The sequence below is a fragment of the Camelus dromedarius genome, chromosome X (genome assembly GCF_036321535.1).
Source record: "Camelus dromedarius isolate mCamDro1 chromosome X, mCamDro1.pat, whole genome shotgun sequence".
NCBI classification, from domain to species: Eukaryota; Metazoa; Chordata; class Mammalia; order Artiodactyla; family Camelidae; genus Camelus; species Camelus dromedarius.
The window spans coordinates 38,114,482-38,141,286 of record NC_087472.1 but is presented as its reverse complement, the minus strand read 5'-3'; the positions used below and the strand labels follow the sequence as shown (position 1 = coordinate 38,141,286).

The following is a 26,805-nucleotide window of genomic DNA, read 5'->3' as shown; positions in this document are numbered from 1 at the left end:
AAAAGTAGAGACTAGTTAGGTTGGAGCTTGGGGTCAGGGAGCAGGCTTAAGGCTATGAGAGATAGTATGGTGTGTAAAAGGGACTGACAAAAAGGCTAGCAGGACTGGAGGCAAGAGGCAGTGGGAGAGCAGTGTGGCCAAACATTCATCTACCTATCCATCCATTGTTCATTTATTCAAAAAATATCATTGAGCACTGATATGTGCTAAGCCTTATGTGAGGTGTGACTGTTAACTCCCAAATGGAACAATTTACTTTCTACAAATGAAGCATGACCCCTATAGGGTCCTGTGTTAGGAGTGAGCAGCTTTGGGATTAGGGTAAAAAGTGGGGATATAGTCTCAGAAGGAAGAAAAGTCATATTTACTGAGCATGGGTTGTGTAATTGCCATGGGATCCTGGGAAGCTCATTAACCCCCAAGAGGATTCCTGAAGCTGGCTGTGATCTCATCACCCAGACACTCTCAGAAGGCATCCCACTATCAACGGAAGGACACTGCTTACCCTGCCTGTCACCTCCCTCCAGCTCCCAAGGTCTTGGAATAACATTGCTGTCACAAAGTTGTGGGTAAAATGCAAATGTTATATATGTATACAGCTTCATTTGAGATGAAATTTAGGAGTCAGGATTCTAGAAAATAAGACATGATGCACATTAACCACAATAAATAACATCTTGAAATAAGTGGAAGGAGACAAAAGATAATATTTCTATATAACTGTCTCTTGAAATAATATTATTTTTGTTGACATCCTTATGCCAAAGTATCCCCACCCCTGCCCTAGCCAACAGCACATTATCTGAACTGGATTTTCTGATTATTTGTAGAATCCTGAGCTGGCATTTAATGTTCCCCACTCCATGGATCCAAACTGCATTTTCCAGTCCTCTCTCCCAAGCCCTCTGTGCTCTTGGCAAACTGCACCATTGTCTGTTCTGTCAGGAGACTTCTGCATTTTCCACACCTCTTTAACATGCTAGAGTTCAGTTTTCACAGGGCTTGGCCCTCACACACACACACACAAATGTCATTACACCCTCAGATCAACCCCGTGAGGGAGCATTGTTACTGTCACTTTAGAGAAGAAACCGAGTCTCAAGGAGAGGGGGGAACAAGCCTTGGTAAAGAAACAGGTTGCTGGAAATTAGAAAGGAGTAAGGAAATGAAGTTGTTTTTAGATTAAATGACAAAATGAATAAATATCTTTGGTTTATATTCATATTACATAAATGGTGTTTATTATGAAGTTTCATTAGAGGCAGTGACAAGAATTTGCCCCTCCCCTTCTAGCTCTATTTCCAGATTCCTTGTCCCTACTCATCTATTTTGTGGAGGAAGAGAGGGAGAAGAGGAGGGGGTGGTCTTGGGGTGCCAACTCTGGGGAGAAGTCAGTACTTGGGTTGCAGCTCCCAAGCAGGGGTGGTGAAGGTAAGTCACATTTCCCCATGTAGAGTCCCTTGCCCAGCACACAGTAGGTACTCAGTATGTTTACTTCCAGTTGATGGTTGGCTTTAATGTTTATGGATTGTGATGACACACTTTCCTGCTGTTTTAGAAGCTCCCATTGCTAACTAGATCAAGGACAAATAGTTCACAAACTGTTACAGCATTGTCTTCAAATTTACAGAAATGTATTTGAGCTGGATAAGAAAATTTGCTACATATAGTGTTGGCTCTTCTATTTGTTCCCTATTTAGTATCTATCAATTGATATTAGTTTACTTTTTTTGGTTAGAAAAACAATTTTATTATCTGTAGAATATACTGAAAATGTTTTACCTCCTGTTTGAAATTACTTTTTTACTTCTCCAGCCACTCTGATTTCTTGTCTCTTCGTTCTTTTTCAGCAGATTTTAAGACCTCCTTGGTTAGTCTGTTATAGTTTCAGGTGTCCTCATTTTGCTCATTCAGTTTTACCCTTGAACAAATGCTATGGCTTCCACAAAAGCTGATTGAGTAATACATGAAGGAAAGCAGATATGCGATATTCTCTCCTATAGGGAGAATTGTTAAACAAAACCAGGGGACAGAGAATGGCAACTTCATATATTGCTCAAGTAGCATGTGTAAGTCTGCCTTTTGAGGGGAGCAAATTATTCGAAAAGTCCCTTACTAATTATATATTGCTGCGTATCTATTTACCCCAAATGTAGCAGCTTAAAACAACAAACATTTATTATCTCACATATTTCTGAGGATCAGGAATCTGGGAATAGCTAAGTTGGCTCCAGGTCTCTCATGAGGTTGCAGTTAAGATGTCAGCCAGGACTGCAGCCATTCAAAGGTTTGACTGGAGTTGAAGGATCCACTTCCAGGTTGGTTCATGGAACTTGCAAGATGTCTCAGTTCCTCACCATGTAGATAACTTCTAGGGTTGGTTGAGTGTCCTTATGGCATTGCTACTGATTTCCTCCAGAATGAATGACCTGAGAGAGATCAAGCAAGAAGCAGTGAAGCCTTTTTTGACCTAGACACCTACTGCCACTCATGCCATATTCTTTTAGTTGGAAGTGAGTCCAGCCCACACTTAAGGGGAGGGGAAGCTGCTGCTGTCATCATCGTGTTGTTTCCTTACAGCAGAAGTAACAACAACAAAACCTTGAAAAACTTGCTTCTGGTATTTATAGAGCAAGGTGGGAGGTGGGAACAAGGGGATCAAAGAGCAATCAGATAGTGGAACAAATGTAAAGAGAAGAAGCTTTAATGGTGGTGGCCCTGGATTGGGAAAGGCTGTGTGGGACCTGGGCTGCCAACCCAGTACTCAGTATTTACTCCCTCCTGTCTGTCTGTGCTTGTGTCTGTGTTTTGAAATGTAGACACCATGCCGAAATATGATTGCCAGAGAGCATGGATGAATACAATATACATCTCTACAAAATCCCAAAACTGAAAGGAAATTCCAGCAATTCACTTGAAAAGAATGTAATGGTTTTTCTTTCAACTCTAGTTCTATCAGACCAATTCATTGCACCACACAGAAATGGTATTGAATTTATCACAGCATGTACCACATAGAGCTTATTTTCCTTTTTGCTGTTAAATTTCTAAAGGCTCTCCATGCATGATTGGGCTGTTTATTTTATTCTGAATTGATTTCTTTTCAGAAAAGAGGTAGCAGCTAGGGAAGGAACTTACATTTAATGAGCAACCACCATACACGAGACACTTTGTATAGGATTTCTCATTTAATTCTCACCACCACTCTGAAAATAAAGTACAATTATTATTATTATCATTTTATGGATGAAGAAATGGATATTTAGAAAAGCTAAGTAATTCTTTCAGGATCATTCAACCAGTAAGTGAAATAAGCAGGACTCCAATCCAGTTTTTGTTTAATTCCTAAGCCTATGGTGTTTCTTAGGGTGATTCTTTTTCAGATGGTGAGCTTTCAAGCTTCTACATCAGATTGATTTTAATTGGCTAAGTAGTAGAGTTATTTTTGAATCAATGACAGAATGAATGCAAATATTTTCATGGTGCATAAATAGTATTTATTAATATGGAGTGCCATTAGCATTAATATTCTAAACTCCATGGCTCTAAGGACCTAACTGTTTGGTTACAGAAAATTCAATGTTCTATAGATCAGTGCTTCTCAAACTTAAATATGTATACAGATCACCTGGGGGATCTGTTTAAAATGGACTGTAATCCAAAAGTCTGGAGTGGGGTTTAAGATTCTGCACTTCTAACAAGCTTCTCTAACAAGGTGATACTAATGCTGTTTGGTCTCATATCATCTTTTGAGTAGCAAGACCATGGAGTATTCCTCCATAAATATTTTTGGAATCCCCAAGGGTGCTTCTAGCTACCTAGGAATTTGTAGTCACAGATCAAGGATGGCTAACTGAGAACTGAAGCTTCTGATCATAGCTATTTTAGAGAGGTTCTCCTCTACACCAGAACTCTGCCTATGGTACCATTTCTGTCTCCTGCATGTGGCTGGATTTGGAAATCTGCTATGCCAGATATTACTGGTTCTGCATGCTACTGCAGTCCCTTGATGTTAACCACAAGTGGTGGCTGATGAGCAATGGCAACCAAGAAGAGGATGAATCAGACAGGCGAACACTACAGTCTTTTCTGCTGCTTGATAGGGAGGAAAGAGAGGGAGCCTCAGACCACGGCTAGCATGGTCCACTCTGTAGGGCAGACAGATATGTGTGGTGTAGATGAAATATCTGCATCAAGTCACAGCTTGATGGCACAGGCCATGGAAAGTATCCAACTCACTCCCCTTGCTCTGATTCTGTGTTTTTCAGGGAAATAAGTGATCACTGAAGATGGCAGCCAGGATCTATCTTCTCTGCTAATGTGTCTTCCAGGATTGGCAAGTATTTAACAAGCATGCATTCTAGTCATTTATTCAGATAAACTGTCAAAGAAAACTAGTACTAAGTAGTACCTTCTGTGAGCCAGAGGCTGGGTAAGATTCTGGAGATACAGTATCTCTAATCTCAAGAAAATTTAAGCCTGAAGGGAAACACAGACAAGTAACCTAAAGCACATATTGATGGATGTTAGGGAATTATCAGAGCCCAAATCAGAGAAATATAACCCAAATTTGGGATGGATCCGGAAAAGGCAAGACTGTGGTATGCTGTTAAATGTTTAACAAGCAGTTCTCTGAAAAGAAAAAAAGCCCTGATTGTTAGTGTTTCTTGAGCTTCATGGTTTATATGCTTCCATCATGGCTAGTTTCAAGCTACCAAATTGACGTCACTGGACATGGAGTTGTGGGTAATAGTCTCTTGAAAGTCAGGGTAAGTTATTTCTAGTATACCACTGGAGTAGAGAAGGCTTCCCAAAGTAAATTATGTCTAAGAAGAGATTTGAAGAAAAGCTGAAGGTCCATCAAATGTGGAGGACAGACAAGGGAATTTCAGGTAGAAGGAACAGCAGATACAAATGACTCCAGGTCACAGTAAACATGTTGCTTTGGCAGTGAGTGCTGATAGTCTGAATTAAAGTGTGGGAGTGAATAGTGTTAAATTTCCTAGTAGGCAGACTAATCACATATTTAGGGCCAGTAGGGTGGAGGAACCAAGGAAAAGAAAAAAATTAGCTTTGATAAAATTATTAATAAGTTTATAATCAGTAAATTGGAAGAATTGCCAAAGAGAAATTATTATGACACTTATGAAAGCAGTAAGGAAGACTTTATTCAAGATTATTTCAATAGGGGAGAGACTACTGCAACAGGGGAGAGAAACTGGACTCAACTCCAAATAAAGCAATGAAAGCTGGGGATTTATAGCCCACAAGCGGAGTGAAGAGGTCAGTGGACAGAAAATTACTAAGAAGAGACATCAAAGGAAAGGATATTCTTACTAAACTGTCTTAGTAGGATTCTTTGCTAAAGGTAGGCCAAGGTTGAGGCTTAGTCAGGAAGGGGGCTCAGAGGAGCCTAACTAAAGTTTGGTCAAGGAAGGAGTCTTTGTCAGAAGCTATTTTAATTTTAACATGCATGTGAGTTTAGTACTATTGAATTATAGTAGAAGTGAGAGTATCAGAATCTTTTTAATTCTTAGGGCTTCTGGTTCTGGGGATGGGGAAGATATTTGGAGAGAGTGAAAAGATATTAATGCTGTAGAAATAGTAGAATTTCATGGCTGATTAGGGATAAAGGAGAGAGATAAATCAAGAATTATTCCAGTTTTCTAGCTTCTGGAACTGATTAGATGGTAGTGCCCATGAGATAGGTAACACTGGAAGAAGAGCGCATTTGGAAAGAAGATGATGACCCTAGTATCAGACATGTTTAAATTTGAAGTACCTGAAGAACATCAAGTGGAGGCAGTCAGGTATATGAATCTGAAGCTCAGCAGAGAGGACTGGGCTAGAGTTATAGGTTTGGGGGTTACCAGTACATAGGCTGTAATTGTGCCTCTTAGGGAAAGGGTATAGAGTGGGAAATGAGAATAGGAGCCCTGAGGAACCTCAACATATGGAAGAATTCAGCAAAGGAGACTGAGAAGTAGTGGTTAGTGCAGTAGGAGGAAAATTAGTAGACAGTGGTATCCCAGGATTCAAGAGAGATAACTGTTTCAAAAAAGAATTATCAACTATTAGGGCATCAAGTAAGAAGACAACAGAGATGTGTCCACTGGATTTGGCAACTTGGAGGTCTTCAGTGTCCTTGACAAGAGTAGTATCAGTGATGTGATTGAGATGGAAGCTATTTCAGAGTGCACTGAAAAGTGAATGGGAGATTAGGAAGTGGAGTCAATGACAATAGACAACTTTTAAGAAAAATTCTGCTCTCAAAAGCTGCTGAGAAATTGAGTGGTAGGTGGAGAATATGGATCAAGGGAGGGCTTTTGAAGGATGAGCGTATAGAGCATGCTTAGCTGCTACTATGATGTATGAGAATGATCTAGCAGAGAGGGAGAGATTAAGGACGTAGGCAAAGTCTCTGAAGACACTGGACAGGAATGGATGTAGAGTAGTGGAGAATTGACCTTAAACAGCAGGCACTCATAATGTGTAAACTCACTCTTTGGCACGGGCTTTATTGATAGAATGTCTCATAGTCTGTGGATAAGTGGAGTAACAGGATATGAAAATATTATAACATTTAGACTCTTCTGATGTTTTTTAAACTAGTATCCCCAGTCTCTTCCTTAATAAAACAGTTGTATCACTTTCAGAACAGGGAACCCCTCAAAACAACAAGGGGATTATTTGTCTTTCATTTTAACAACTATTTTTTGAGTACTTACATTGTGCTATGCAATGCACTAAATGCTGGAAATAAAATAGTGAACAAGTCGTAAATGATTATTTATCTAATAGGGCTTAAGAGTCTAATGGGAGAAAAGTATATTAAACAAATAATTATAATGCAGTGTGATAAGGGCTATGCTGGGAGAAGCACTCTGTCAACACATAGGAAGGGCACTTTACCTTATCTGGAAGTGGAGGAGTTAGGGTCAGAGGACTTCTTGAGAGAGATTTTGTTATCTGAAAGATAAACAGGAGTTATTGAGAAGAATGGAGTCAAGAACTTATAATAAAAATAATATGAAAAAGAATTTATATATATATAAATATATATATATATATAAATATAAATAAATCACTGAATCACTATGCTGTATACCAGAAACTAACACATTATAAATCAACTATACTTCAATGAAAAAAATGAAGCAGGGTGTGAGGAAGAGTTCCAGGTAACCACATGTATGAAGACCTTGAGACAGAGGGAGTGTGATGCAGTTGAAGAACATAAGGTCAGTGTGACTGGACTGCAGAGAGTGAGAGGCACAGTGCAAGAGATGAGGCTGGAGAGGTAGCAGGGATCAGACTATGCAGGAACTTAGATACTATGTTTAGGATTCTGGTATTTATTGCAAGATCCATAGGAAGACATAGAAGGGATTTAAGCAAGGATATGAACCCAACAGTATTACATTTTGAAAACATTCTAGCTGCAATGCTGAGAACTGATTGGAGGGGCCAAAAAATGGAGTCATGAATAAAGAGTTGAGAGGCTACTGCAGTAGTACGGATGAGAAATTATGGTGAAGATGAAGTGGTAGAGATGGAGAGAAGTAGAAGTATTTCAGAATTATTTGCAAATTAACAGTTCTTGGTAAAAATTTAATGTGGAGAATGAGGGAGAAGGATGTGCCAATGATTCCCAGGTTTTAGCTTGTACAACTGGTTGGATGAGATGATGGCAGCTTTTAGTGAGAAAGAGAAGAAAGGCAGAGGAGGAGGCTGGGAGTGATGGTAGAGACTGCAGATGATGAAAGTTCTGGTTTTTTTTAGAAGAACTAACTCATTGTCATCATTCTCTTAGCAGGTGCAACTGGTAAGTCTCCAATCAAATAAAGTTCCAAGATTATCTGAAAAGCTGTATTATTACCTTTATCTTCTTAATATTTTGAGTGCCTGCCATCATGAGCTCATAGAGTTTTAACATTTTTGATGTGTTTCAATTCATCAGTTCATTGCAGTTATTATTCTTAATGATATTCAAATTGGCATTATAGCCCTTTTCAATTTGGTTCCTGAATGCTTTTGACATCACCTCAATTGTCTTTGGTAGCTTTCTTGCTTTTTGATATGATAATTAATAAAACAACATGAACAAATAATTTGAAATATTTATGACATGCTAACTGCATGATTGTGAATTTAAATTACCATTTAGTCATGCTTCACATAATAGGATATAAAAACTACCCTCGCCTCCAGTCTATATTTTGTTTTGCTTTTTTTGGGGGGAATTAGGTGTTTAATTAATTAATTTATTTTAATGGAGGTACCTTGTGCATGCTAGGCATGCGCTCTACCCCTGAGCTATACCATCCCCCCTCTAATCTGTGGAATGCTAAGTTGGCACACAATGCAGTCAAAGCTTCCTTTAATTCAATATCTCACTAATTTATGGCCTTACAGAAGAATAAACATGATTTCACCTCCTAAGCAAAGTTTAGGCATAAAATGGTACCTGACCAACATCAATTGACTTTATAGCTGCAAGAAATGTAGTGTATGGAGAAGTTCTGTGAGGAAGAAAAAAGAAAATAAAAGTGGATTTGAAAAGTTGTCTTGGGTGTTTTGTAAAATTATTTTTTATATACTGAATTAGGCTGTGGATCTTTTTGATTAAGAGCACAAATATTTTGTTGGAAAACATGTAAAAAAATGTAGTGATGGGATTATTTTTACTGCTGGAACTAAATCTCTTATAAATTATTTTAGACCATAGATAAAACATAGCATTTTTAGGTTAGCCAGTGTGAATATGCACCTATTTTTAATGAAATTAATTTCATAAGATTTAAAGTACACAATCGTTTATGAAATATCTTATTACTGCCTTTATTTAGCAGACTGTGAATTCTAATTAAAAAATATAAATTGGTTCCTATTTAAAAATGAGCCCTAAGATGAGAGCAACTATAAAAAGATCATCACTTTGACTTTGTTTCATCTCTTTCTGTGGACTTGATATGATTATTTCTTTCAGTCTAGGTTATTTTTCAAAAAGGGAACCTGTATTTTTTAACTGAGTTATAATTAACATCAAATATATGAGCCACGCCTTCTAGTTCTCACACACGTGCATGCGTCATCCCTATCCTTGAGTGCAGACTGGCTTTACAGAGATAAATAGTGCAGCCAAGAATTACTCTAAAACTTTGTCCTTTGTGTCCTGAAGCTGCCAGGGCTCTGAGTGCTCAAATATCCCTGGGGGCTGGCACTTGATGCTCCCCAGGGTATTGCTCAATTTCTATACAATGGACTGTATTATTTATTTATAAAATATGCATATTTACCATTATAATCTTTAAAAAGTGTACAATTCAGTGGTATTCAGTGCATTCATATTGTACAACCATCAGCACCATTTATCTCTAGAACTCTTTTCATCTTGTTTCATGTTCATTAAGCAATAATTTCCTGTTTTCATCAGCCCCTGGAAACCACTATTCTACTTTCTGTCTCTATGAATTTGACTACTCTAGGTGCCTCATATAAGTGGAATCATAGAGTACTTGTTCTTTTGTGTCTGGCTTCTTTCATTTGGCATGTATCAGAATTCCATTTCTTTTTAAGGCTGAATAATATTCCACTATATGATAGTCATTCATTGGTGGATATCTGGGTTGTTTCCATCTTTTGACTACTGTTGTTAAAGAAAACCAGAGCTGTGTACTAGTTAAAGTGTTAAAAACAGATTTTACTCAGGAGCTATTATAATAGGAGTAAAGAGACCTAAGATTATAACTGAGCTCAGGTCTGAATACAACATGGACAAATTCATAGCCAAGGAGCAGGGTAGGGGTCAGTGGGTGGGAACAGAAGTTATGGGGAAAAAGTGGATTCCCTTTCCCTCAAAGCTGCTCATCTTCTAGTCTTCTCCATCTTAGTAAGTGAGGGACTCATTCCTCATTTATCTCTTCCTCTTACTCTACCCCCACATAAATATATTCAGTTTCTACTCCAAAATACATCCTATAATCATTCACTTCTCTCCAGCTTTATTACCATCACCCTAGTCTAACTAACCAAGTCCAGACAAGTTCACATATTCCCTAACTAGTCTCCCCACTGCCATTCCTTCCTTCTTTATTTTTTCCTTTTTTTTTTTTTAAAATTATTTCCTTCCTTCTTTAAATACAACTCCACATGGCAAACAGAACACTCCTTTTAAAATGCAATTCAGATCACTTCACTGCCCTTCTTGAAATCCTCCAAGGGCTTTCCCTTTCCCCTGGACTAAAATTCAAACTCCTTAATCTAGCTACAAGCCTTTCATAATCTGGTCCAAGCTCACCTCTTTAACTTCATCTCCTTCCACACTTTTCATCTTTCTTCCACGCTGTGGTAGGCATAATAATGCCTCTCTCCCTAAGATATCCACATCCTAACCCCTGGAGCCTATTAATCTGTTACCTTATATGACTACAAGGAGTTAGGGTTGCAGATGACATTAAGGTTGCTAATCAATTGACCTTGAAATGGGAATATTATCCTGGATTATCTGGGTGGTCCAGTGTAATCAGAAACGTTCTTAAAAGTAGACTAGAGAGGCAGAAGACTCAGTCAGAGAATGAGATATGACCATAGAAGCAAGGTCATCAACATAATGCAATGTGGGAAAGACTCAATCCATGTTGCTTTGAAGATGGAGGCAGTGGGCCATGAGCCAAAGGGTAGGGGCAGCCTCTAGAAGGTAGAAAAGGCAAAGAAATGCATCCTTCCTTAAAGCCTCTAGAAAAAAATCACAGTGCTACCGATACCTTGATTTTAACCCAGTGAGACCCATTTCAGACTTCTGACTTCCAGAACTGTAAAGAAAGTAAATTTGTTTTGTTTTAAGCCACTAAATTTGTGGCAATTTTTACACAGTAATAGAAAACTAATATACTGCCTCACTATGGACCAGACACGCTGGCCTATTTCATGAACAAACTTGTTTCTGCCTCAAAGCTTTTATTTTTATGGTCATCAGTACCTGGAATGCTCTGTTCCCATATAGTTAACATAGCTTACCTGGCTCCCTGTTGTCATTTTGAGCTTGACTTCAAACAGTGGTCTTCCTTGACCACACAGCTATAAGTAGCTAGTCATCATTTTCTTTCTCTCATATTATATTTTATTTTCTTTGTCGCATTTTTACCATCTGAAATTATCTCTGACGCTTATTGGTATGGCTGCTTGGAGCCTAATTTCCTACTCTAGAATATACTTTCCATAAGAATACGATACCTTACTTTGTTCACCATTGTATCCTTGGTACCTGAACAGTATTTGGCACAAGGTACATGCTTAATCATAAATGCTGACCAGAATAAATGGAACCCACTATAGGTGGAGCATATAGAGTACTGGACAGAGGAGTGTGAGAATAGGCTGGAGAAATGGGCAGAGGCAGATCAATGGTATCTGAGAGTCTTCCTTAAGGACTTTGAGCTTTATCTTAATTGAGAAGCCATGGAAAAACTGTAGACAAGAAAAGCAATGCATTTATATTTCTGATTTTAAAAGATTATTTGGTGACAGACTGGAGTGGGGGAAGTAGTATATGTGGATGTAAGGAGAATAGATGGGAAGAAAGCTGTTGGGTAGCCTAGGCAAAAAAAAAAAAAAAAAAGATGGTAAACTTGTACTAGGGTAGTAGCAGTGAAAAAGCTAATGTAGTGGAGATAAAATTTGGAATTAAAATGAACGAGACTAGGTGACAGATTGGTATATAAGGAGTCCAAATGAGTAGAGCTCAAGAAGGACTTCCAGATTTATATTCTAAACAACTTAGAAGACTATGATGCCAATTTCCAAGATGGGAAACCCGAAGAAGTGTCAGACCTGAGTGTATGTACATCGAGGAGAAAGATGGGAAGGTCAGTTTCAGCTTTGTTAAACTGGAGTTGTCCTCAAGCCAAAAAAGTGGGGATACGGTATGTACAGCAAAAATTTGAGCCAAGAACTCAGATTAGAAGCAATGTGGTACATAATGTGTTTTGAAGATAAAACCCCTCAAAGCTGTGGGATTGGATGAAATTATCGAGGGAGGGAGAGCATAACAAAAGAAGATTCAGAACACTGCAAGTTCTCCTGTACTGAGAAGCCTTATCAATGTTCCTCACTGCAACCAAAAAGCTGACCATGGTACAGATGGAAAGATGCCTGCCTGTACTTTGAGAATTTGCTCAGTCCATTCAAACTACCGTGGGTGGGATTCCCTCTTTTCCACTCCTCTCTGCACATTTAGGTAAAGAAGGAGCTGGCAAAGGAGACAAAGAGCAATTAAGCAGGTTGAGCGAAACCATGAGAATTTCATTTCGCAGAATCTATAATAATACCCCAAATTAAAAGAGCTGACAGGAAAATAGTGATTTGTGTGGAATAAATGACTCCTCCTTTAGCAGAAAATTATGAAACCAAAGCCTCTCATCTTATCCTAAATTCTTGCACTGGATGAAAATTTAGGGAGTATGTATCTCAAGGAAACATAATTCTTGATACAATTAGTTTTCCTATAACAATATTATCAAAAGGGTGATTTGTCAAAGAACCCTAATCTCTAGCTGTGTGCTACAGGTGGCAGCCGAATTCAAGCACCCTGATCTATTTCACTGTGGAGGTCAAATGGCACCCCCACCCATTCTGTATTCCAGAGGTTCTCAAAGTGGGGACCCTGGGGTTCCCAAGACCCTTTCAGGCAGCCTGCAAGGCAAAAACTATTTTCATAACAATACCAGGATGTTATTTATCTTTTCCAGTCTCATTCTCTCTGGGGTATGCAGTGAAGTTTTCCAGAGACTATATGGCATGTGATAGCACAACAGATTGAATGTTGAAAGAGACAGAATACATTAAAGAGATTTGCAAAAATGTAAAACAATGCAACTCTTTTTTTTGTTTTGTAGACAGTTATTCTTTACAAACATGTTAACATGTAAGGGGTTCATTATTGTGAGTTTTAAATAAATTGAAATAAAAATTTCCCTGTTTTAATTTCTGACAGTAAATATTAACCAATAAAATCGCTGTGAACAGAAGCTCTTTGGGCTCCTCAGTCATTTTTAGTTGTGTGAAGAAGTCCTGGACCACACTTTGAGGAGCACTGTTCTAAAAGGCCACAAGAAGGATTCTGAAAACTGGGACAAAGGTAGCAGGTTCCCCATCCCTCCGTCTAACCAGCAAAGACTCATCTGTGCCAGAACTTTGGGATGCTTTCTCCCAAAGCCCCTGCCTCCGCCCGGGGTTGACCTCTAACTCCAGACCTCACCTGAAAGCCTCGGCTGCCTCGAGCCTGGTCTGCCTCTCAGATCCTCATATCCTCAGATCCGTCCCCAGTGGGCCTCCAGTCCCAGGTCCAGCCTGGGTCTCTGCACACGTTCAATTCCTGGTCATTGTCATGGGGGACGTGGGTATCAGTTACTCTTGAATGGAAGGGTGCAAATAAATGGGAGGAGGAAACGCGGTGGGCGACTGGCCTGGACGGTGGCACAGCCACAGGGGCCGGAGTGGCCGGAGCCTGGGTACCTCTTCCGACCAGGGGAGAGTCAGGCCCCTCGCTCGGCCAAGGCCGGGCCTCCCTGACGGGCCTGCTCACGGCTCTGGGTCTCAGGAGTCACAGGAGCCGCAGTTTTCCGTCAGAGGCCTGGCCCTCACCTGTCCCAGGAAGGCCGTCTTAGAGTCTTGAAGGAGTATTTGGCTCCGCCGCTTTGGGCAGTTTCATGGTACTCTGGGGCCCTTACCTCTTCTCAAGCAGACAGGACAGGAAAGCATGGGGCAAAGTCCTTCAAAGCCTCCTGGTCCGGGTCAACGTGGTGAGGCGTGTGCAACGCTGTGGGGCGGGGAAGCGTAGTATTTCAGGCCCATCAGGTGGGTAATGGCGGACTCTGAGTCTGCGCAGTCTGAATAGCTTTGATTACATGTAACTATACGTTAGTAAATTACATACAGAAAAACACTCCTGAAGGATAGACATCTATTTTCAGTGACTACCTTTGGGTCAAGGAGTTAGGGTCAGGCAGATGGGATTATAGGATAATTTCGATTTACACATACATGTTTTTGTGTTGTTTGAAATTCTGTAATCGGGAAACTTTATTAAGATAAAAATGTTACCCAATTGACAAAACTTATGTACACATATGTTGTGTTTTGGAAATGTGCTCACAATACACTGGTTTGTTGGGAAAAGAGTAGATGAAAACAACTGATCTGACAGTGTTACCTGTGTATGATTTGTTTCTATGCCTCAAACTTCTCCACCCCAGATAATTACACACTCAAACGTGCAGCTTTTTCTTCAGCTCTGGCAGGCGATTGATGTCTAGTTTTAGGGCTTAGAGATCATTGACGGTCTTATATTTAGAGAAACTGCTGCCATCGGGTGGTAAATTCCGGAAACACCTGGATGAAGCCAAGTCCAAGTCCCGCCTCCATTCTCTCCCTTGCAAAGCCTCCTGTGCTATCTTCAGAACTGCAACTCTGATTCTGATCACCAGGTGGCATCTGTCTTCATATTTCTCTCTTTTTTAATGAGAAGGCATTTTTTAAAGAAGAAACAAATTATTTTATATTTCCTTATTAAGCAGTACATATGCTTATTGTATATGTGCTTAAAATTGTGCTTGAAAAAAGATTTTTAATATAAAAAGGCTAAAAGGATATCTATTCAGTTTCATACATACATTATTCATTGATCTATCAACCTCTTTCTTGCCCCTCCTTGAATTCTCCACCCCATGGAGCCAGACTACAGTTTTGTCTCCCAGGTGCTCTGTGTTCTGGACAACCTGCACTGTGGGATACTCCCTAAAGGATGTCTGTGTTCGCTGTGTACCTCTTTAGCTGGATGGAGAACAGTGCACAGAGCTTGGCTTTGCACCTACATGGTGGAGTTACACACTTAGATCATCCCTTTGAGGGGGAATTGTTATCCTCAATTTAAAGATGTGGAAACTGAGTCTCAGGGAAGGTGAGAATCAGCCTTGTCTTTGGGAAAGATCCTGAGTTTACAGAAGTTAAAATACCCACTGATAGCTTGATAGCAATAATGAACGATATTATTTTGCTCTGTAACGAAGAGGAATGGATATGGTGTTCACCACTATTAAGTGCCTGTTATGGGTAATATTAATTTAATTTTTCCTAGAATTTAAATGATTTTTTTTGTAGAACATTTGGAGAATACATTACAGAAAGAGAATAGGAATAAACACCCCCAGTCCCACACTGAACAGCCCGTCCCTTTTTAGGATTTGCTGACATCTAGTGGTAGAACCAAGAATATCACGTGACCTATAAACGATGATCGGTCAAGAAGGGGCAGAAACATTTCCACGTTTCCAGAATCCAGTCTGGAGTCTACCCTGGCTTGATATACATAACTTCCCAATTTTACCACATTGTTTCCATTTTTAAATGTTGGAATTCTAGGGATTAAGGTCTGACTGTGTTATAGTTACTTGGAATGGTGCACATATATTATTAAATGACACATACATATGGGTACCAGTTCATCAACTTCTCTTGATGAGGTGAGGAAAGGGAGATAAAAATCCCTTCCTTGTGTTAAAGGGCCAAGGTGTAGGACTGCCATTCCTGGGTTTCCAAGGCAGTGATATGTAGAAGAAAAAGCACAGGTTTTGGAATCACAGATGAGAGTGGGGAATGCAGGCAAGGGATCTAATACTTACTTAGGAGCACTTTATGTCAGATACTGTGCTAAAGTATCTGAGTTTTCCTGTGTATTTGTATATATGTGTATATACCTATGTATTGGAATAAAAAATAAACCATACTATAATATGGTCTTGTTACTTATTTTTACTTAAAATAATATACATATATAATTTTATTGTATTTATTTATATTTTTATTATATTTTCATGTAAAAAATTTGGTTCTCCTATAATTTTCAAAGGCTACACTGTATTCTATTGTGTGAAAGTATCATGATTTCTTTAATCTATCACCTGTTGGATATTCAAGTAGTTTAGCATTATAGAATTGTAAATAACACTACAATGAACATCTGTATGAATACATGTTTGTGCATCTGCTTTATCATTTCCTTTGGGTGCTTTTCCAGAAATTAAGTTCTTGAGTTCAAAGGCTTACATATTTTTAAAACTTTCTAGTACACATTTTCATACTGCCATTCAAAAAATTATATTAGTTTACACTCCTGACAATCATGCAAAGAAGTATCCTTTTGTTTACCTCTACACAAATACTGATAATTATAATTCCAGTGAGAAAATATAATATTTCACTGTTGTTTGAATTTGCAGGACCCCAGCCCAGGTGGCCTTCGAAAAGATGCAGGAGAAGTGGCAAATAGAACGGATCCTGAAGAAAGCATCCAAAACCCACAAGCAGAGAGTCGAGGACTTCAACAGACACCTGGACACACTCATGGAGCACTATACATCCCCAAAGTCAGCTGGATGAAGTAGCCTCCCTGCCCAGGATATGGAGTGGCGTCAGGGGGAAGCAGAAGGCGAAGGTGGGGTTATGCTTGGTGCCTTTGTTTTTTTCTAGAAACATTCTTTTACACACACCCTGGCATCTTATGCCAAGGTGGTGCTTTTCAAAGCAGTGTGCCCTCATTCTGGAACTTGATTAATGTAAGACTGTCCTTTAAAGAAAATTGATTGATCACTTGTGAGGTTTTTTTTAAGCAAGGCTTTGGAAGTATAACAGACCGAAAAGTGCACAAACCATAAATGTGCATCTTGATAAATTTTCACAAAATGAACATATTTGTGTGGCTAGAACCCAGATCAGGAAAGAGAACATTACTAGCACTCCTGAGGCCCCACTAGTATCCATCTCTAGTCACTAAACCCTCTCTCCCTACCGAGAGTAACCATTATTCAGACTTTTAAAAACATAGATTAGCTTTGCCTGTTTTTGAATTTTATCTAAATAGAATCATTCACTACTTGCTATTTTGTGTCTGCCTTCTTTCACTCAATATTACATTTGTGAGATTCATCCATGTGATCGCATAAGGTTTCAGTTTGTTCATTATCATTGTTGCATAGTTCCATGGCAAAAAATATAGTAGGAGAGTTTTAACAGACTTCTCTCAGTACTGATAAAATAATAAAGACAAAAAATCAGTAAAGACTATAAAGTATTTGAATAGCACAATTAATAAGTTTAACATAATCAACAAATATAGAACCCTGCACTCTCAGACTGCAGAATACACTTTCCTTTTAGGTACAAACAAAACATACAAAATTTGACTACATGAAGGACATAAAGCAAGTCTTGACAAACTGTAAAGATTGAAATAACAGAGTATGTTCTCTGACCATTGTGAAATTAAGCTAGGAATTAATTTAAAAAAGTAAAGCAGGAATTGCTATATGTTGTGAAATTAAGAAATACATTTATAAATAACCTACGTGTCAAAGAAGAAATAAAAATGGAAATTAGAAAATATTTTGAACTGAGTATTAAATGAAATTATGACATAGAATTTGTCGGGTACAAAATCCTAGGAGACCTTTTCTTGGATTAGAAATTGAGAAGCTGATTTAAAAATGTATATGGGAAAACAAAGGACCTAGGATAGCTAAAACAACTTAGGAAAAGAACAAAATTGGAGGTTTCACACTACCTGGTTTTGAGATTTTCTATAAAGCACAGTTATTAAAAGACTGTGGTTCTGGTAAAAGAATAGTTATATAGATCAACAAAGCTGAATAAAGAGTCCAGAAACAGCCCCCCACACATGGTCAGTTGATTTTCAGCAAAGGTGCCAAAGTAATTTAGTGGAAAAATAGTAGTCTTCTCAACAAATGATGCTGGAACAATTGGACACTCATATGGAAAAAAAAATAAACCTCACACCTTACACAAAAATTAACCCAGAATGTATTATCTACCTAAATGTAAGGGCTAAAAATATAAAGTGTCTAAAATAAAACATAATAGAAAATTTCTGTTATCTTGTGTCAGGTGAAATTTTTTATGATAGGAAACAAACAGTATAGACCATAAGGAATAAATAGATAGATTGGATTTATCAAAATTAAAAACTACTGCTGTCTGTAAGATGCTGTTAAGAAAATGAAAAGCCAAACCATAGACTAGGATAGAATATTTGCAAATCAGCATAGCTAATATAATTCTGGCTTGTATCCTGAATATATAAAGAACTCTTACAAGTCCATAAAAAGAAAATAAACAACCCAATTTTAAAATATGGGCAAAAGATTAGAATAGCCACCCTACTAAAATAGATTAAAAAAATTGAAACCAAGCAGGAGCCTATGGGGCCCTCCCAGGACAGAACCCCCACCCCTGCCATGTCCACTACCTGCCTGTCGTTTGCAGAAAACATTAGTCTCCTAGGCCCAAGTTCTAAACAAAAATTTAATCAGAAAAGTGAGAAAATGCAGAAACAAAGGAAAACAGTCAAACAAGACAAAATAATAATAGTTTAACCATCAAAGTCAAGGACCTCTAGTTCCTTCTCAAAGGCTACAGATAATATTCCAAGCCATATCTTTTGAGCTGTTTTGCAGGTACTAAAACCCCCACCAGGTGGAAGAAGTTAACTATATGCTGACCACAAGCACATAGACTCCAGATGTGTGGAAACTGGAAGGTTGACGATCTTGACTTCTGATTACCTCACCACCAACCAATCAGAAGAATGTCCATGAGCTGATCACACACCCCAGCCTCTCCCTCACCCTGTCTTTAAGAACCTTTCCCTGAAAACCATTGCGGAGTTTGGGTCTTTTGAGTATTAGCTGTCTGGATTCTTTGTTTGGTGCCTGCAATAAATGCTGAACTTTCCTTCACCACAACCTGGTGTCAGTAGACTGGCTTTACTTCGAAGGCAAGTAGACCCAAGTTTGGTTCAGTAACAAGATGATAAAATCAAGTACAGATGACGATTGGAGCAACTGGAACTTTCACATAATTCTGGGGGGAATGTAAAATAGTACAGCCACTTTGGAAAAATAGTTTTTTAATAGACAATCCAACAATCCCACTCCTAAGTATTTACCCAAGGAGGAGTAAACAAAGACTTGTACGAAAATGTTTATAGCAGCTTCCTTGATAATGGGCCCGACTTGGAATCAACCCAAATACTCATCAATTGGTGACTGGATAAAAAGATTGTGCTACATATATACAGTGCAATGCTAAGCAATAGAATGGATTGAGCTATTAATACAAGTAACAATATGGATAAAGCTCAAAGACACTATCTTAAAAGAAACTCAGATGCAAAAGGCTTATTTCATTTTTATGGCATCCTGAAGAAAGCAAAACCAGAGGGACAGAAATCAGATCAGTGGTTTCCAGAGTCTGAGGTTGGGAGAGAGGATTGACTATAAAGGGCACAAAGGAACTTTTTAGGATGATGAAAATATTCTATATTTTGATTGTGGTGGTAATTACATGACTGCATACCTTTGTCAAATCTCATAAAACTTTACATCTAAAAAAAGTGAATTGTACTGTGTGTAAATTTTACTTTGATAAGCCTGACCCAAGAAACAAACAAAAGACCTGTGAAACTAAGAATGGCCGGAAATGAACCATCAAAACATCTGTCTCAAGAAGCTAGAGGGAAAACCCAATTAAATTAAACTGAGTTAAGTTGGTGATGATATAATTCCTCTTTTGTAAAGTTATGTTTTTTCCCCATGACTAGCATCTGATGATTCAAGTATTTATCATTAATCCTTACATAAATCAATTATTTCACTGGGGATCACAAAATGATAATTTTTGAATCCTATCATTAAAAATTTTTTTTATTGTAGTTAATTTACAATGTTGTGTTAGTTTCAGGTGTACAGCAAAGTGATTCAGTTATATATATATATATATATATATATATATATATATATATACACACACACACACACACACACACACACACACACACATATATATTCTTTTTTCAATTCTTTTCCATGAATCCTATCATTCTTATATGTTAACTAATTAACATTCTTCTAATCTGAAAGTGTTTTCCTTCATTAACTGGGATGCTTGGTTACTTGAAATATAGTTTCTACTGTTACGGAAACGACAGGCCAGCCAAGAAACAAGCACCACTCGGAGGGTTGGAGTACTCAGATGTATTATGCTGGCGGGCTCAGAGGGGCTTCTGCTCCGAAGCTCTGAGCACCTCCAAGACGTGCGCATGAAGTTTTATAGGGTAAAGTACAAGCTTGGGGTATTTGTCCAATAGGTATGGAACAGTTTTAGCAGCATCATTGTCACAAAAGTGGAGGCAGGGAGGCAGCAAATCAACATTCCAAAGCCAGATATGTATCTTTGAAAACCCAGCTGGCTAGCAAAAAACATGAACAGCAAATCAACACTAATTAACTTACATTTACAAGTTAGTCCAGCAGAACTCAGATCAGTATTCTGATACTTAGATTTGTGAGTTATCTTGTTAGCCCAGCCCAGCCTCTCCTTCACATTCCTAGACTTGTGAGTTACCTTGTTAGACCAACCCGGCTTCTCCTTCACACTACTATAAAGGTAGGCAAATGCCTAATTCTTTTCCCTTAATGAGGCTGATTGCTCCCAACAATGCTCGGCCTTAGTTTTGCTCAGTTTTAGTTTTGATCAGTCCAACAGTTTTAGAAAATTTAAGAAATTCTGTTTCAGGTCAAACTCTTGTTTCAGGTGTTATTTTAAAAAAATTGGTTTGACTGGATAGTGCTAAATTTATAAATTAATTTGAGGAAAAACATGGTACACAATAGTATGTACAATATGATTCTTGTGTTTTACCTATATATTCTCATATAGATCCAAGTATATATGGGTATTAAATATATGATAAAGGTTCTACTTCAAATCAGTAGGAGAAAGGATGGACTCTTCAATTACATGCTTTTGGGAAATTGGACAACCATTTGGAAAAAATAATATGAGATAACTATCTCATGCTGCTTATTAAAGTCTAAACAGATCTTAAAACTTATAGTATTATAAAATATAGGAAAATATTTTTCATAACCTTCAGTTGGGGAGGAAAAAAATCCATAAATGACTCTCTCACACCACACAAAAATAAATTCAAAATGAATTAAAGACTTAAATGTAAGATCTGAAACCATAAAACTTCTATAAGAAAACATAGGCAGTAAGCTCTTTGACAACAGCCTTAGTAATATTTTTATGGATATAGCTCCTCAGGCAAGGGAAACAAAAGCGAAAATAACAAATGGGATCAAACTAAAATTTTTTTGCAGAGGCAGAGTGAAGGAAACTAGCAACAATATGAAAAGGCCATCTACTGAATTGGAGAAGATATTTGCAAATGATATATGCAACAAGTGGTTAGTATCCAAAATACACAAAGAATACATATAGCTCAACATCAAAAATACAACCTGATTAAAAAATGGGCAGAAGACCTGAATATGATTTTTTTCCCCAAAGAAGACATACAGATGGCCAACAGGCACAAGAAATGATGCTAACCATCACTAATCATAAGGGAAATACAAATTAAAATTACGATGAGATATCATCTTACAGCCATTAGGATGGTTATTATCAAAAAGAGAAGAAATAACAAATGTTGATGAAGATGTGAAGAAAAGGAGACCCTCATGCACTGTTAGTGGGAGTGTAAAGTGGTGTAGCCACTATAGAAAATAGTATGGAGATTCCTCAAAAAATTAAAAATAGAACTACTATATATGTGATACGGCAATTCCACTCCTGGGTATTTGAGCAAAAGAAAAACACTAATTTGAAAAGATATATGCACCCTTATGTTCATTGCAGCATTATTTACAATAGCCAAGGTATGAAAGCAACCTAAGTGCCCATTAATAGATGAATGGATAAAGAAGACCTGATAGATATATATTTGTTACTCAGCCATAAAAAAGAATGAAATCTTGCCATTTGTGACAACATGGGTGGACTTAGAAGGTATTATGCTAAGTGAAATAAGTCAGATAGAGAAAGACAAATACTGTATGATTTCACTTATATGTAAAATATGAAAAACAAAGCAAATGAACCAACATAACAAAACAGAAACAGAGTTATAGGTACAGAGAGCAAACAGGTGGTTGCCAGAGGAAAAGGGGTTAGGGGGAGGAAAGAAATAGGTCAGAGGGATTAATAGGTACAAACTTCCAGTTGCAAAATAAATGAGTCACAGGTATAAAATGTAAAGTGTGGGGAATAGTCAATAATTATGTAATTTTTCTTTTTTAAGTTTAAAAAATCCATAAATGAAAAGACTGATGCATTTGATCACATCAAAATTGAAAAGCTTCAGTACATGAAAAGACGACACAAGCAATATCAAAACAAGCTACAGACTGGGAGAAATTATTTGCAACATGAAAAAACAGAGAAACAAGTCCTATTCACAGTAAATACAGCTCTTCTGCAAAGACAATAAGATAAAGATAATATAACATAAAAATAGGAAAAAGATGTGAGCAGACAATTTTCAAAGCTACAAATGACCAATAAACATGTGAATCGATGCACAACCTCACTACTTAATAGCAAAATGGAATCTACAACATTGCTATACCACTTCTCAGTCTTCTGATTGGCAAATTTTTCAAAGATAATTTTTGTAGTATTGTTTGTTATTACTAAAAATGAAAGAAAACGCAAATGTCCAACAGTAGAGGAATAGCTAAATAAACCATACTATAACCCACAGTATGGAATATAATACAACAATTAGAAAGATCCACATTTACTGACAAGAGAAGAGCTCCAAGATACGTTGATAAGTAAAAACCATCAAGTTGTGAGATATATGTACAATATGATGCCCCCTAACAGTATTTCTGTACATACATATATGTGTATTAAATTCATAGGAAAAGGTCTGGTGTGCTGTATCAAACTAATAAAGCAACTCTATCTGGGGAAGAAACTGGTGCGTATTGAGGTATAATTTATATGCAATATATCACACATATCTTAAATGTTCAATTTTAACAATTGTGTATAACCATGTAACTACCACACAAAACAAGATAGAGAATATTTCCATCATTCCAGAAAGGTCCCTTATACCTCTCTTTCCAGTTAATTCCCCTCTATTTCCCAGACAATCACTTTCTCATTTTTATCGTCACAGATTAGTTTTATTTGTTCTTGGATTTCACATAAATGGAATCCTACAGTACTCCTTTGTGTCTGGCTTCTTTCATTCTGCATATTGTTTTTGAGATTTATCAATATTGTTGCATGTATTGGTATTTCATTACTTTTTATTACTGAGTGGTATTCTATTGTATATACACACAACAATTTTTTTACCTTTTCTCCTGTTGTTCCCTGTTTTAAGCTATTATAAACTTAGCTGATATTAACATTCACAAGTACAAGTCATTGTGTGGACATATTTTTTTTCGTTTTTTTTTTGACTAAATACCCAGAAGTGAAACTGCTCATTCGCATGGTGAGTGAATGTTAAACTCTATAAGAAACAGCAGAAAAGTTTTCCAAAGTGCTTGTACCATTTTATACCCCTAATGGCAATATATTAGAGCTCTGGTTTTTCCATTCTCATCAGCATTTGGTGTTGTTAGTCTTTGGTTTTAGCCATTCTAGTGGGTGTGTGGTGACATCTCATTGTGGTTTCAATTTACATTTCCCTGATTACTAATGATGTTGAGGATTGAATATCTTCCTTCGTAACGTGTCCATTCAAGTTTGTGCCCAATTTTACACTAGGTTTTCTTTTGATTGTTGATTTGTATATCTTTACATATGCTGGATAAAAGTCCTTCATCAGATATATGTACCCCATGTGTATATATACACACATGTAGATATATGTATATATATTTACATATATATGTATATATATTAAATATACATATATATTTCCAAGTCATGGCTTGCCTATTCATTTTGTTAATAATGTCTATGGATAAACAGAAAATTCAAATTTAATAAAGTCTAATTTCCTCTTTTATTATTAATGTTTTTTTTTGTATCCTGTCCAATATGTATTGCTTACTCCAAGGTAATGAAGATATTCCTACATGTTTTATGTTGGAAACTTTATGATTTTGCTTTTATTTTTAGTGGAAAAGTTTAGAAAGTAAAGCTTTTACTTTTAGCTAGGAACTTGGAAAGAGGCAATGGTCCCTCTGAAAGAGATGATATGGAACAAGTTATAAGATTTAGAGAGAACGAATAGTGGAAATCAAGGCTTTTTCGTGAGTATCTGCAAAAGGAAAAGTTATCAGAGATGATAAAAGTGTTGGAATAAAAATAGACTGTGATAACCTCCATACTACTATAGGTAAAAGAAATTGATCTAATATAAAGCTTGGGGGGAAAAAGGAGCAAATAGCATGGTGAATAGAAAATGTAAAAAGAAGTGACAGAAACAAGTCCACACATATGATCACAATGTGAACTGATTAAACTCACTTAAAAATAGACAGATTCTTAGATTGTGTTAAACAAAAAGATAAAAATCCACCACTATATTGTATTAAATAAAAAGGTAAACCAGGCAAAAACCAATAAAAAGAAAGCAAATGTAGCATTGTCAATACAAGGCAGAGTAAATTTTCAGACAGAAAGGATTAAAAGGAACAAAGAGGGATATTTAATATTATTAAGTATGGTTATATTAGTTAGAAAACATAGCAGTTAAAATCTTTTGTATAATTAATGATATTGATTGAAAATATGCAATGCAAAATATGATATAAATATACGGAAAATTACTACATCCACAATCATAGTGAAAGGCTTACCATATTTCTTTCAGTAATCCACGGATTAGCAAGTATATAAAGGATTTGGATTACACAATCAACAAGCTTTAACTAATCTCTCAAACAAAAAACTTTGCACACACAGAATATAACATTCTTTTCAAACACACTTGATTCATAAAGTTCTCCCGTGCATTAGAGAATGCTCACTCAACAGTTAAATCCCACCAATTTCTTTAAAAAAGTAGAAATAATAATCATAGGGTTCACAATTTATTTATTCAGAAATATTTATTGTGTGTCCCTGAATCCTAGGCCTGTTTTAAGTACTGAAAACGTGATGGTGAATGAGAGACAATGTCCCTATTTCCCAGAAGCTTACATCCTAGAGAAAAGAATCAAATAATACATAAACAAACAGGCGATACATCCTTTAATGAAAATTAAACTAATGATGTTATAAAGGCTGGGTAGATATTTTAAATTGCATAATTAAGGAAAGCCTTGAGGAAGAGGTGGCACGATATAAGGAAATAAAATTAGACATTAATACAAAGAACTCCCACCTAATCCAAAATGAAAAATGACTTTTCTAAATGACTGTTGAGTTAAAGAAGAAATAGAGAATCATTACTTCAAATTATGTAGCTGAGAATGAAAATGAGAACACCAGATGTAAAACCTGTGGAATGTGGTTAGAGTAATTTCAAGAAGGTAATTTATAGACTTAAGTACATATTAGGAAACAAAAAATATTTACGATAAATGAACTCAAGAATATAGAAAAGGAATAATAAACCAAACCTAAAGAAAATAGAAGGAAGGAAAAGATAGATAAAAATAAAAAATAATTGAAAACAAGATGAGACAAAAACTCACAATACCATTGATTGATAAAACCTGAATTCGTTCTTTGAGAAAAAATTTTACAAATCTGATTAAGAAAAAAGAAGAGAAAATAAACATTAAGGATCATAATTACAAACATAGAAGGTATTTGGAAAAATATAGAAAAATATGTCACAATTTTTGGCCACTAAATTTGAAATTTCAGATAAAATGGATCATATAAGTCATCAAAATTGGCTCAAGAAGAAGTAGAAAACTTGAAAAGACCAATAGCCAATGAAGGATGTCAAAGGATAAAGATCCACTGCTTAAAAACAAACAAAAGGAGGGAAAAAGACAATTCTCAGACTGTTTTCTAGCAAAGTTCCTCTAACCTTCAAGGAGCAGAAAATTCTCTTGTTATATAAACTACTTCCAGAACATGGAAAACTTCACAATTCACTTTACAGGACTAGTATAATACTAACACCAAACATTGAAAAAGGATAGTACACAAAAAAGAAAACTATGAACTGATCTCATCAATGAACATGTGCAAATTGGGAAATCAAATATTAGCAAATTGAAATCCAGTAGTGGATTTAAAATCTTCATTAACATGTGAAGTTTATCCCACGTCTTCAAGTGTGGTTCAATATTTGAACAGTTTTATTGTAATCCACTATATTAAAATAGTATTAAAATTATATTAAAAATATGATCATCCTAATAGGTACCATGAATTCATTTGTTGAAATGAAACATCTATTCCTGATAACAATTCTTAGCATTCTAGGAATAGATGAAGTTTCCCTTAACTTGACAAAGGGTTTGTGCCAGAGATGTAGAAAAACATTGTGCTTAATACGAAATACTAAGCATTCTCATTATAGTCTAACTATAATGATGTCTGTTTTCACCTTTACCATTCAACATTTTGAAATTCTTGTTCTGTGCATAAACTAGAAAGATGAAACGGGCAGTATAAAACATCAGAAAGGAAAAATATTAACCTATCATTTACAGGCAATGTAATTGTCTCTCTAGAAAATCACAGAGAATCAACTGACAAAATTTTAGAACTAATAATAAAGATTCATTAGGTTGGCCTGATATAAAAGAAACGTATAAAGACGGTAGCCTTATCTTGCACCAGCAATGAATAATTAGAAAATGGATTAGAAGAAGCTTCTATGTTAGAATAGAGCAAAAGACATTGCCTCACAGAATCTCTAATACTTAACAGAATGCAAAAAATAAAAGAAAAGAA

At 36.7% G+C, this 26,805-nt stretch overlaps 1 long non-coding RNA gene across 1 annotated transcript; it reads right to left on the bottom strand.

Annotated features, from left to right (window-relative positions):
- Window positions 1-1,240: 1,240 nt before the first annotated feature.
- On the bottom strand, window positions 1,241-6,974 carry LOC135320207 (uncharacterized). Its single transcript, XR_010379447.1, has 3 exons — window positions 6,913-6,974; window positions 3,139-3,206; window positions 1,241-2,429 (listed from the first exon to the last, which is right to left on the bottom strand). It is a non-coding gene; the product is annotated as an uncharacterized LOC135320207 (long non-coding RNA).
- Between the last annotated feature and the right edge of the window lie 19,831 nt (window positions 6,975-26,805).